This window comes from Cyrtonyx montezumae, unplaced genomic scaffold (assembly GCF_038088225.1).
Source record: "Cyrtonyx montezumae isolate F1298 unplaced genomic scaffold, pur_monq_1.0 scaffold_8, whole genome shotgun sequence".
Taxonomy (NCBI): domain Eukaryota; kingdom Metazoa; phylum Chordata; class Aves; order Galliformes; family Odontophoridae; genus Cyrtonyx; species Cyrtonyx montezumae.
The window spans coordinates 9,112,812-9,126,655 of record NW_027072089.1 but is presented as its reverse complement, the minus strand read 5'-3'; the positions used below and the strand labels follow the sequence as shown (position 1 = coordinate 9,126,655).

Sequence of the window (13,844 nt, the reverse complement as noted above, 5' to 3'; positions counted from 1 at the left end):
TATTTCATTTGAATGTGGAGGTAAGCAGTGTACTTGAGTTGGTAGAAAGTGCAGACACAATTGTTTTACTGGAGAGCTGAGTGCTTCCAAGGTGTCAAGGTTGGTATCCAGCTGATACATGGGGCAGTTTCCTCTCTAGACTCCAGAGATGCTTCGGATGGGCATTTCTCTCTGAAATTAGGAAAGCAGAAAGTCCTGCTGAGCTGCTTCTTTGGAAAAAAAAAAAAAAAAAAAAGAGATAGAGAAGGACAACCTTCTCATTTCCCCAGTGAAATAAAAGAGTTTTGGAAGGATGTGTTGGGTAGGTGATAACTTCTTTCCAGCTGTTGGTTTATAGTCCTCCTCTTCTCACGTTGCCTGGGACCTGTGAGCCTCTGGATGTGGTGGTCCTGTGGAGCTGATGCTCGGTGTGTTTAAATAAACCAGGCTAATAGGGAAACAAATGAAAATTAAAAAGTAGAAAAAAAGAAAAAGTGAAAAAACCCACAAAACCCTAAAAACTTCACCTTGAGAAAAAGTGAATTGAAAGGTAGGAGTTTGCATGGGAATAAGATGCATGGGAAGAGCTTGTGGTTTCTACTTCCCTGTGGTTGCTCTCAAATAATGGCTGTCTCTTTCCTCTCTCCAAAGGTCCCAGCCCCATGCCTTCCACCAATCTGGAAATCCTTTCCGTAGCTTCCAAGGATTTTTAGGATCATGGGATTTATGGACCTGCAAAACCCTCTGGAGAACATCAGCTGCTGACAAAACCATCTGGAAATTCCTGCCATCTTTTTGCCCTGCCTTTCCTGGGTCACAGAGTGTTGAGAGAGAAGCATCTCTGCTCTGAGGATTACAGCAAATCAGTCGCTTACCATCCATACTGGAATATCTTCTCTTTCAGTTGCTCAAAGCAGAGCAATTATTGCAGAAGGCAGAAGGATTATTTTTTCCCTTTCACTGAGCTTTTCCGGTGCAGCAGTGGCCATGTCCGGGTATGTAGATGGGTGGCGAATGAGAAAACCAATTTGTTTTCCTGATGTTTAGGAATTGAATCATTTTGGTTCCTTACTAGCTTCTGCTAAAGGTAAGACCTTTCCATCTCTTTGGCATCGTACTCTGAAGATGGCTTTTCCTCATGAGCAGAGGGGTTGGGATGCTCACATCCATGCCTCGTAATTCCTCCTCCTGCACCAACCCAGCTCAGCAATTACTGGTGTACTTAGAGCTTGAAGCAGACGCTGGCTGTGTATGAACCTGCTTATCAGGCTTCACCATGTAATGTCAGAGGAGATGAGTGTTCAATCCATTTTTTCTCATCTTAATTTAACAGTGCTTCTATTGAAGAACGGCATCATTTAGAAGAGGACTTACAAAAAAGGAGATGGCTTTAAATTTTAACTTGAAAATGATTCGTATTCAATGTAGACATAGATAACTCAGTAATTGCAGTGACAATTACTAAATTTGCATTTTTATAGAGATTTACAATGACTTAAGATTTTTTTTTGTAAAGGTGACTGAGCATTTTTCTAACACCAGAACAAGATTGTTCTGTTGGTTTCTGGGTTTGTCAGTTTGCTGTGAAAATCCCAGCCTTGACAATTGCTTTGGAAGTGTGGGGGGATGAATCTGGTGGTGTGTGCTGATAAACAGGATGGTTTTTTTGTTTGTTGTTTTTTCAAGAACAGGGAATAGAGAAAAAACTTTGCTCTCTGAATCTAGATTCCAGATTTATTTGTTTTGACTCTACAAAAAAAGAACTGCTAAAGGGAAATTGCTGAAAATGCTATTCTACACTCCCATCAGCATGTGTGAGGCATTAAATGTTTCATCTTATTGCTTCATAAGCAGTTTAACATCAGATTAAAGGAAGGAAATGGAGCCAGTGGAACAAAATCGGTTGACCATCTCTTGAATTTGATGTGATACTTAAGCCAGATTGAGAAGACAGGCAGACACTGAGATTTAGAAGGTTCTTTGCTTTAACTATCAGGAAAGTTGGGTGCCTATTGTGCTTCTAACAGACTGGAGTTGATCTGCTTGGAGTGAAAGCATCTCTGCGGTGGGTCATGTGTATTGCTTAGGCTTGGTGGTCAATGGGGGGCTCTGCATAGAGCCAGCAGCCTGTGGGGTTTGGGGCGGACATCCCCATGGGCTGTGATATTCAGTGTTTAACTTGACCTGCTTGCTTGGCGTGTTGCAATCAAGCTCAAACAGCATAGAAAATATGCTGGAAAATAGTTGTATTTTGTTTGTGTGGTGAAGTACATCTTCTGAACTTACGAAGGCTGCTTTCTCTGGTGGCTGAGACAGAGAAAATGGGGAATTAGGAAACTGATTTCCTCTAGATGGCTTCTCCAGTAACCTCAACTGTGCCTCTGGTCAAGTCACTTAATAATTTTTTTTGTTCGTTTCATTCTGCCCTTGTAGGGTGATAACATTGTGTATAGCAGTAGGTGGGTATCTTCCAAGGCAAGAGCCTGTATGGGTTGATCAGAGAAGTGGTTTAGACCATTTCTATCCCTTTTGAATACAGAGTGTAATTTTCCAAGCGTGGAAATTCCTGATGTTTTATTAACTGCCTTCTAACAACTTCTAAGGCACGGAAGAAAGATCACTGGAAGTACAAGCTTTCTAACTATAACTTAAGCAAATATGGTCGATATCTAAAAAGCTCCTTTGTCAGCAGTATGCTACGACAGCTTGAGCTTTATCTTTTGTACATAAGCAGGAGCTTGGAGCCAAAAAGAGTCCTAATTAGAGCCATGAACACCTGCAAAAGACCTAGAGTGCATGTGCAAGATGTATTTATTGGTCTCCTCCCAGCCTTATTGCTCAGCCTTTCAGGAACAGCATCTCTGTAATTTGACATGAGGGAGTTCCCTGGGATTCCTCTTTGTTTAAAGAGCAAAGTAAGCGTGATCGCTGCTTGTCTACTGGTTCCTTTGTGTATCCTTAGTATAAGATAGGGTGTAGGCTTCAATTCTGGAGTACGCGTGGTGCTCAGGCCTACCCCATAAAACAGGCTGTCCGGTTGCTCTGCTTCTGTGATGCAGTTGCTTTGTTGCTTCTGGAAATGTTTGTCTGAAGATGGAACAAAACCTGTCCATCACTGGGTAATTTAGAGCAGTGCCCGTGCTCTGCATTGCATTGTTCTTCATTGCCACCAGGACTGGAGACAAGCTGTGGTAGATGTACCAAACCTTTCTGCACTGCTTTGCCCATTGCAAACTCAGTCCTGCCCATCCTGTCTGAACTATGGAGACTGTTCACACCTGGGAGCCTGGCACCATGCAGGTGACATGGACCACAAACCTGGGATTCAACTGCAGCTCAATGCATTTCACTTGGCCTTGCTGCTTACACTGTGTTGCATTGCTCTGGATCCATGCTACCTGTAGGTCTGTGGACAGATGCACGGTATTAGGAAAATACATGTTATTTCAGTTGGATATTAGGAAAAATTTCTTTTCAGAAACAGTGATGAGGCATTGGAACAGGCTGCCAAGAGAGGTGGTGCAATCACTGTCCCTGGAGGTTTTTGGGAAACATGGAGGTGTGGTATGTAGGGACATGGTTTATTGGGATGGTGGGGAAGGGTGTATGCTTGGACATGAAGATCTTCAAGGTCTTTTCCAACCTTTCTAAATCTGTGCTCATAAAAAAAGGCTTCAGCTGATTGTGAAAGTGGTGTATTTGGGTGTACAAGCGTTTGTATGATTCAAAAGCACATAGCTGATTTGGAGATTGTAACAGCATTGTAAAAGTCACAGCAGTGCTATGTCGGTATTACTGGTGGTTACGTGAGAGTGAAAAAGCAGCCCTTGGCACATTGCAGGGATGCTCCAGCCATGACTAAACCCCTCACACTCACTGGAGAGGAATTTTTTGGTGCCCGGCACGGACAAACACTGAAGCTGCAGGTTTGCAGCAGTTTTCAAGACTATCTCCAGCTAGCAGAAAATAAAGGAATTGCAAGTATTTATTAGTTAAAGGGAAAAAAAAGTCAGAGCTATAAAATAAGTTTGACAGTGTAGTTATTTTTTTTCTTTAATTCTCAACTTTTTTTTATGGTTCTCTGAGTTGAATATGTTGAAGCCTGGCAAAGGAAGAGGATTTAATATACAGATATTGTCTCTCGCTTGTTGCTCTCCTAAAAATTGCTCCCAGGTCTCTGAAACTGGGGCTGAAACTACTTCAGTTTTCAGTCTGTGGGCACCTACCTTACCAGTTCACCAAACTGGATTTTTGAGGGTTACTGTAGTAAATGCAAATGCTTTTAGAAATTTCTTGTCTTGGGTAACAAAAGCTTATTTGTCACTTTAAAAATATGTAGAACTTAATATTTGAATTCACTTCTTCCTCTAGGATGCTGCTTGGAAATGTCTTGGTGATACTGCTGCTGAAATTTTACTTTGATCTTAACCTTCCTTGTCCTTTTGGGGGGGTTTCATAGGATCACAGAGAATGGTTTGGGTTGGAAGAGACCTCAAAGGGAGATATATCAGGGGTGAGTGCTGCTTGCAGATCCTGTGCAGACTCTTGTGCTGCAGTTTGGAGGGCATGGGCTTGAAGGGCAGCAGTTGGAGCCAGCCGAGCAAAGCTGATGAATTGCAGACCTCAATCATTAGATTATGCAAAGTTGTCGTTTTGGTGGTCTTTACCCTCTTTTTTTTTTTCTTCAAATGTCTGGAATGATCTTACTAGTATGTGATGAATGGTCCTTTGTTTATTGTTTCAAGATGTTGCTCAGTGCTTTCCATTGACTAAACCATCACAGTAGTTACTTTCAGGATATAGTTCTTCCTTAAAAGCGATCTTTGCTTTTGCTGTGAGTAACTGCTTGCAGTTCCTGACTTACCATGCCTGTAAGTGCTGGCTGCCTGCTTGCAGACTCAGTATTTCACTTCAGAGTGTCCTCAGTGAAATACCAGCAGATGGCTAGAACCAGCAAAGCAAGGATGACATCTTGGTTACTGAATCCCTTGTACTGCATTGCTGGGTTTTGCAGAGCCGTAGGTGCTGACAGGTGGTTTTCTTGGGCTCCCATCTGCTGAGCAGTTGATGGGAATTAATATTTAGGAGCTTGTTTTGAAATCTGCCTCATGTCACTAAAATGTAAAACCTTCACAACTGCCTGGCATCCTGAGGCGCTGAGGGGCCCTTAAAGGGCTTTTCAATAGAGGTGTCTTGTAGTCAAGAGTCATAGAAAGGTTTGGGTTGGAAGGAACTTCCAAGTTCAATTAGGAAGTTCAAGGAAAGTTCAATTAGTTCCAGCTCCTTCTGTCAAGGGCTGGTTGCCCCCACCAACTCACGCTCCCCAAGACACCATGCAACCTTGCCTTGAAATCACCCAGAGATGCGGGACCATGCAGAGTTGCTCTGGGCAGCCTGTGCCAGTGTTCAACACCCTCTGAGTAAAGGATTTCCTCATAACATCTAATCTAAACCTCTTCTCTTAGTTTAAAGCCATTTCCCCTTGTCCTCTCACTACCTGACCATCCAAGTCATCCCCTCCTAGTCTCCTACTTGCAAAGCTTTCCTTTAAGACACTGGAAGGCTGCAGCGAGATCTCCCAGGAGCCTTCTCCAGACTGAACAAGCCCAGATCCCTCAGCCTTCCTTCATTTAGTAGGAGACGCATTCCCAGCCCTCTCATCACCACTCTGTGCCCTTCCATTGATGCGCTCCAACAGGCTCCATATGTCTTTCTTGCTCTGGGGTCCCCAGACATGGTGTGGCCGCATTGCTCCTGACGGGACCTCGCGAGGACAGAGTCTACAGGGGAGAAAATTTTCACCTGCCGACGAGGATGGGATTCGAACCCACGCGTGCAGAGCACAATGGATTAGCAGTCCATCGCCTTAACCACTCGGCCACCTCGTCCGCCTTGTCTGTCTCCCTGGGTTTATTGTGAAAATGTAAACGCTTTGGCACCGTGTGCTGGGTAAGAGTCACAGCTCTGTTGCTTTCAGGCCGTGCCCAGCTCTGCCACTGCATGTGAATATCGAGGAGGATGTGAGGTGAGGATCCCTGGAGGTCAGGAGAAGCTGACTGCTTGGAGTTGGGGATGTGCCACCACCCGTCCTGCTGGCACCATCGCTTGTTCGCTGTGCAGCTCCTTGCAGGGAGAAACTCCTCTTGCTCTGATCCCTGCACAGTTTTATCTCGTGCTGAGCGGTTCACATCAGCGTCAGGTGGTTTTTGTTTGACCTGTGCCCTGTTTAAAAATGAAATAACGAGGTACTGGGGAAAAAAAAGTAATCTCGCAGATAAGCATTTTTTTCCTACTCTTCTGTAATTCGTGTGGGAGCTGGCTTACTCTGCTGCCGGATGACTAAGGAGGAAATTCTTTTTTGGTTAGGGCAATGCTCCGAGTTCACTGGAATTTGTTTTATCACAGGTTTATCACTTCCACCCTTGGAATTCATAACCGTTACAGTGCGGGGAATTAAAAATAATGGTGGCTGCAAGTTACACTGCTTGCCTTCTGTGGAAAGGATGCTGAATAGCTGAAAGGCTTTCTCAGGTTTTCTGTTTTGCATAGGGATTTTGCTCCATATCCGGGTATCTTTGTAACAAATTAACTGGGAATGAGTCTTGAATATTCTAGCAGCTGCCATCTTTGAAGTGTGTGGTTGTTGTTTTTTTTTTTTTTCCTTGTGTTTAAGTTAATTAATGCTCATATCTTGAGTGTAGGTGAGTGCAGCTCTGTTCATTGTACAGATAGGGAGGAGGTTCTGATTTATGGCAGCTCAACCAAAGGATGGCAGGGTCAACGTCAAGTTTATGTCTGAAGAGTTTCTGGTTCATCTAGTTAATCTCCATTACCTCCCCTTTTTATAGGGGGGATCTGGATGTGTATATCTGGAGGACACAGCTGGGATTTGGGCAGGCCATACCATTCAGAAGCCGTGCCTGTTGGCTAAACGTGTTTATTCTAACAGCATTCACTTTGCTGCCGTGTTACTGTGATTTCAGCACCAATCCCTCTGAACGGCCCGACAGGGCTTCTGAAGAGGTTTGACACTGCAAAGCATTGTTTACTTGGGAAAGTATTATTATGTTTTGCGTATCTATTATTCATCTCTTGTGCTAAAACTGACACTACATCATAAAATTGCTCTTAGATTTCAAAGCTTTGAGCAAAAGCTGTTTTTGTCCCTGGATGCCTATGACAGTGCTGGGAAGTGCCGTACCCTTTGTATCTCTGTAGTCCCCTTTTATGAATTGTGAGTGACGGCAGGAAAATATAAAAGGGAGCAGTGGAGCCGGTTTGATGTTCATGAAAGGCTTTGATAAAAGATGCAGCACATAGACCTGATATTATATCCTATTTTTAACTTCTTGAGCACAAAGTACTCAGATCCAATATTTATGTAAGATGGAAAGATGTGTTTTTTCTTTTTGTTTTCTTCTTCTTCTTTTTTTTTTTTTTTCTTTTTAGGAGCAGGTGAAACAAAACAAAACGTCTCCCTTCTGCATCTCAGTAAAACTTTGAGTCCTCCATGGAGCTGGAGGAGCCTGGCTGCAGGTCGATGCTCGCTGCCTGCAGGCTGGCACCTAGGACAGTGGCTGGCACATGGGGACTGCTGCCAGTGCCCAAAGCCAGCACAGCACCACAGGGCAGAGCCTAGCCTCTGAGTGCAGGGATGTGCAACTTTCTTATGAGCCCAACCATGTTTCCCACCATTAATCGGTCCCTCAAAAAGCAGAAAAATAAACCATTTGAAAGCAAGGGCAGCTCCTCTCATTTCTGTACAAGTCAGATTACGGTAAAGGCATCTCTATAATAAGCAGCTTTGCTTGCTCGGTAGGAGATGAGAGGCTGTGTGCAGACAGGGTAATTTGGGTTTTACTGATGAAAGCACTTGTCATTATTTCCAGCCTCCTACATGTTTCGGTGTTCTCTTTAATCTCTTTTATCAGCCTTCTTGCTTGCGGTGTGCCTGTGTACTCATGCATATTCATGTGCAGGGCTGTGATTCAGGAATGCACATATAGGCACATGCCTAAAGCTTAATAAAGGTGCTTTCCTGTCTGCGTGTGCCTATGCACGCAGGGATGGAAACTGTGCAAGAAGAAGAGCATGCAGTGTGTGCACATGCCACAATGGTGTGGCTGTTTGTTGGTTGATGCACAGGCCTTTCCTCTGTGTATCAAAGGTCCCAATGGTCTCAGCATGCAAACCTGATTTTGATAGTACTTTGGTTCTTGTCCTGCTTGATGCCACATCTTTTATTCTGTTACGGAGAAGTGTTGTGTAACGTCCTGTGCAGTGGAGAACAAGACCTGTTATTCCCTGGAGAAGCCCAGAACAGAGTCCAACCTTGCTGCAGCTCTGAGAAACATCTGATATTGATCAGATGAGTGCAACCAAACTGCTGTTGGTGGTGGTTTTGAGTCCTTCAGCAGTCCATGCTCATCCAACGGTCCGCTCAAAGTTGGAGCTGCGTTGGAAGTAATTGGATTTGGGCAAAGTTGTCACAATCTCTCACCTATCTGAGATGCATAAGCCACTTTCTACTCAGGTCTAAGTATATAAGTCCATTTATATCCCAAGTGTTCACTTGTACTCCCAGATATTTTGTATGGGATTAATAAGTCGTAATCACCATATCAAAAAAGCAGTCTTAAGTTTTTGGTTGCTCACCTGCAGTGCTGTGCAGCACCATGTGTAGGAAGGGGCTGTAATGCACACAGAGAGCTTTTACCAGAAGCGTGTCTGCAAATGCAAGTGTCTTTTCAGCTTCTGGCAGATTCTCAGATCAAAAGTTTGAGTATCCCTCGTTATTCTGTAGGGTACTATAGGACTGTGGCACCCAGCTCTGGTGCGGCCACACCTCAGTTTTAGGCCCCTCACTACAAGAAAGACATTGAGGCTCTAGAGTGTGTCCAGAGAAGGGCAGCGTAGCTGAGAAGGGTCTGGAGCACAAGTCTTATGGGGAGTGGCTGAGGGATTGTTTAGTGTGAAGAAGAGGAGGTTCAGAGTGTCTACAGCTCCCTGAAAGGAGGTTGTGGTGAGGTGGGGGTCAGCTTCTTTTCCCAGGTAACAGTGACAGGACTAGAGGGAGTGGCCTCAGGTTGCATTAGGGGATGTTCAGTTTGGATATTAGGAAAAATGACTTCTTAGAAAGAATGATTGGAGCAGGCTGCCCAGGGAGGTGATGGAGTCACCATCCCTGGAGGTGTTTAAGAAATGTGGGGATGTGGCACCAAGGATTAATGGGCATGGTAGAGATGGGTTGATGGTTGGACTGGATGGTCTTAGTGGTCTTTGCCAACCTTAATGACTTAATGATTCTGTGACTTAATACCACTGCAGTGGAGACTGTGGTAAATCAGAAAATCTGGACCTTAATACAGAAAAGAGAAGGGACAGTTCAGAATAGTACTTGTTGGCATGGACTTAAATCCAGAGTGTCCAGGTTGCGCCAGCTCAGACATTCTGAGATGCCTGCACCTTGCCTTGCTGCATGCATGCTGCAAAGCAGTTCAAGTGCTTACATTGAATTTTCAGGAGCAATTGAACTGTATCACTGCAAGTCACAGAGAACCAGGCTCTTAAGTGCACCAGGAGCTTTCCCAAATGGGCTTTAGCATCCAGCAGAGCTCTGCCAAAGTGTTGGATGAAAAATGGCCCTTGGCTTGCAGGAGCTGCGTTTCCTTTGAAACAGAGCAAGTGCATTGCTGTGCTTCACAGGACTGGTGGTAAGGGGAAAACCAAAGTGAAGCAGTGACAACGTGTGGAGCTGCTGGGGGAATGAGCTCACGGGGTGCTGCCTTCCAGCAGGAGAACCCTAAAAGCAGGCCTGGTGCTAGAGGGAAGCATCCTCATTCTGCATGTGCCTGTCACTTCCTTCCAGAAATTTTATGGGCTTTCTCATTCAACAAGCACTTGTGTGTAGCTGTGCTGAAGCGGGGTCCCAGCAGGAGAGCTGCCAGCTGTGGGAGGCAACCCAAAACAACAACAAGAGAAAGTGTCCAGATGAAAGGTCTGGTAAGGCTCAGTGTCTCCTCTGCCTTGTTTTCAAGCTCTTCTGTAATCAGCTGTCATATTGGGGTCTGGGCATCGTGGAGCTCAGCAAGTAGGGGTTGAAACTTAAACAAACAGTGTCTCTTCTATAAATATTTAGCTCGCACTGTTTAGGAACTGCTGGAGCAGGAGACAAAATACATTTCAACTGTCTGAAAAAACTACTGGAGGATGGGGCTTGATCAGTGGATCTGTTGACATGTAGGTTTTCCCCTGTTTTTCCAGAAGTAAAGGACATCATATTTAAGCATCTCTTGCAGAGAAGTGAGATTGTGCTCTACCAGTGTTTGCATGTATTGTTTCTCCAAAAATACACCAGCAAGGGTAAGGCTGAGTTCCATGATCCCTGCTGCAATTAAGCTTGCCCTGCAAGTCCCTGAGAGCAGGGCTTGCCTCAGGGCAGTTGCCACTTCTCTAGTGGAGAACTAATTTTGTTATTGTTTTCACTGCAGCAGACAGAAGCAACGTCAGGGACTGCATCCTCTCCTTTTGAGATCAGAGCCACTGTAGTTTTAGCAGCTGCCAGGCGAGTTGCAGAGGTTGGGTTGCTCTGTGCTGCTTGGGTTTGGGTACTGATCCAGAGGATCTCAGGGGTGTTGCAGCACAATGGTCAAGGCTAAAGCATCACTGAGGTTAATAGGTTTCAGAACATGACAGTGATGCGTTGGAGTTTCAAATGAGTGCTTCTGCAGCTTGGTGTCCAAGAGGAGCTGGGGCTCCTTGCTGGCAGTCTGAGAGATAGAGGAAAAGGATAATGACTCTATGCAGCTTTCTTTGCAAACATATGGAAGATGAGGATGCAGCTGTGTGGCATGAAGACCTCTCTGAGCACGTGCTTTGGCTGGCTGCCCTGATACCAGGATGGCTGCTGGCTGTGTGGCCAGGCTGTGTGGGCAGCCCTAAATCTTGGGCTGCCACATTGTTCCTGCTTTTGCAAAAGTCTCGATAGCGAGGTGGGCCTGTCCCTGTCAGCCTTTCTTTACCTCTTAAGTATGAAGATAATAGCCTTTGTTTACCTTGCAGAACTCTTGCAAGAATGGGAAAGAATGTGCTGTTAAGAAACTGTACTAGTAGCTGAGACAGGCAGATGCACATGTGCTTGGAATAAGGAACTCTTCACCAGCGCAGACAAAAGTCTTAAACTGTTGCTTAAAAAGAAAAGAAGATCAATAATTGATTGTTTTATTTCTTCCCTTGCTATCCTAATACAAACCAACTTGTTTCTTAAAAAAAAAACCAAAAAAAAACCCCACAACCTTTTTTTATTATCTTCTTTCCCAGTGTCTGCCGTGCTGCTTTGTACCAGAGTTTTCTTTCCCAGCATGCTGCCCCACCAATCGCTCTTGCCACACTGCTCCTACCTGCTATACAGTGATGAAAATTCCCAAATATCACTGGGAAAAAAGAAATTCAGAGTGCAGAGGGACACAGATTGGATGTTAGGAAATACTGCTTTTCTGAAAGAGTGGTCTGGGCTACCCAGGGAGGTGGTGGAGTCACTGACCCTGGAGATGTTCAAGGAGCATTTAGACCTTGTGCTGAGGGACATGGCTTAGTGAGAACTATTGGTGCTAGGTGGATGGTTAGAATGGATGAGTGTTTTAGGTGTTTTCCAACCTTGGTGATTCTGTGATGATAGGAGTTGACTTGTGGAGCAGCTCCACCAGCTGCTGCTTGGTCCTTTGGAGGAAAGCAACACTGGCACAGGTTGCCCAGAGAGACTGCGAGGTCTTTTCCTTGGAGATCTCCAAAGCCACCTGGATACAGTCCTGGACTGAGTTGCTCAGAGGCTGTGTGGGATTCGTAGGTACATTCAGGCAGTTGAGCAATGTAGTGGAAAACCAGTGACCCAGTTCCTTAACTGAACCTCTTTCCCATCAGCCTTCAGCCTGAAGCATGTGATTGACTTTATATTAATTTACGAAGTTAAAAAGGAAAAAAAAAAACCACCAAAAAACCTCTGATAACTTGTCAGAGGAGGAGAGCAAGTGTAGCGAAATATTTTGCATCCCTTGCAAGATGTTTAGTACTTGCTTGAACAGCCTCTGCCCCTAGATGTGCTTCTCCTTCTGAAGCTGTGAGGAGAGCTCAGGTGAAGTACAAGCAGTGCCCAGGTGCTTTGTATGCAGGGACAAGAGGTAATGGCTTTAAATTGAGCCTGGGAGGTTTACTTTGGATATTAGGAAAAATTTCTTATCAGTAAGAGTGGTGAGGTATTGAATCAGGCTGCCCAGGGAGGTGGTGGAATCATTAGCCCTGGAGGTGTTCAAGAAACGTAGAGATGTGGCATTGAGGGACATGGGTTAGTGGGCACGGTGGGGACTGGTTGATGGTTGGACATGATGACTAGATGATCTTTTCCAGCCTTAATGATAATATGATTCCGGGTGAGCAGAGAGGGACCACAGAGCTGTTGTGGGGCAAGGACAAGTAAGGAAAAGGTAAATTCTTTGGTTGCCAGCTCACTAAAACCACTTTTGGGGCTTGAGAGAAAACATCAGTGTTTAAGTTGGATGTGACGGCGGGCTTGATGGTTTTTCTCTTTCAATAGTTTCTTTGAATGCTCTTCCTAATTTAAAAGGAGAGTTTAAAATTATTAATGTTTTACCTCCTATGCAGAGGGATTCCAAAGCCCTCTGCAAATCTCTGCTAAAACATCTAATGTAAAAAATAGCCTCATGGTTTTTCCCAACTTCATCCTTGACAGAACCCACTCCTTGAATTCACGCAAAGCACTAAATCTACAGAAGTGGAGAAAGGGGAGGTTGATTTATATAGAAGGTAATTTTCTTAAATAGTGTTGAGCCAGAAAACATAAAGATGATAATGATTTTTTTTTTTTTGGCATAAGCTTTCCAGATTTCCGTGTTTCTGACCTGCAGAAGCAATGCCTCCTGCCAGGGGTGATTGTCAGTGCTCACACTGGGATGCTGAGTGCTGCCCAAGAGGGGAAGGTGCCCAAATTCCGCAGCATCCCAACACAGGAGTCAGGGACCAGAGCCAAGGCTCTGAACATCAGCCTGTGCAAAAGCTGCAGTGAGAGTAGAGCCTCCTGTTGGATTTATGACACGTTTGCCTGTTGAACCTCCCTGTCCACTTTGGGCATTTGTCCTGATTCTGTACCAAATCTCCTTGCAACTTGAACTGATCTGTCGGCAAGCAGAAAGAATAAATTATTATAACTTTGGCTCAGGGCAACTGTCCAAGGGATATATTGGGACACACTTGGCCTTTGAAAAGAGGGACTTCAGTCTCCACTCCTGTCAGTCCCTCTGGCTCCTGGAAGTTTTCTTTCCAAATGGTTACTTCTAACCTCAGAGAAGAAGTTTGTGTTTTTCAGGGCTATGATTAATTCCGTTTTTACGCTTCGTTGCAAAATGCCACACAATAAATGAGACCAGCAGGGTGGTGTTTTATAGTGGGGGAGTGGAAAACATCAAACAAATGCTTTCAGATGCTGTTTTGGAGCAGTGGTGTGTGTGTGTTGTATAATCTCTAGCAAACTGTGGGGTTTTGTTCCTATTAAGGGAAAAAAAAAAAGGCTTAAATCTCATATATGGAAAGAATGTTAGAAATAGTTGAGAAATTGAATAATTACAGTCTTTTTGCACTGGGTCAGTGAAAGCTAAGTTGAGGTGCAGAGTTGCAAAGTAATACGTCACTGAAAACAGGCACTGCCTTTCATCTGTGGTCTGTGTTCCTGGGAGTCAGATGGCATCTGAGTCATGAGTGGAGGTTGATTCTCACTCTCTCATTGCTCCCCAGCATCTTCCTCTGGATCTGAAAGTCCTTGGGGCACCCTGTGCAATGTGGTGCAGAGCTGATGG

The 13,844-nt window shown here is 44.6% G+C and overlaps 1 long non-coding RNA gene and 1 other non-coding gene across 3 annotated transcripts in view; one reads left to right on the top strand and one right to left on the bottom strand.

Annotated features, from left to right (window-relative positions):
- The first annotated feature begins 331 nt into the window (after positions 1–331).
- The window catches only part of LOC136059344 (uncharacterized), a 40,928-nt gene continuing 27,415 nt past the window's right edge, over positions 332–13,844 (top strand). For both annotated transcript variants that reach the window (XR_010623211.1, XR_010623210.1), the window contains exon 1: positions 332–974. This is a non-coding gene — a long non-coding RNA (uncharacterized LOC136059344). The remainder of the gene's footprint in view (positions 975–13,844) is intronic.
- On the bottom strand, positions 5,786–5,867 carry TRNAS-GCU (transfer RNA serine (anticodon GCU)). Its single transcript has one exon. It is a non-coding gene; the product is annotated as a tRNA-Ser (tRNA).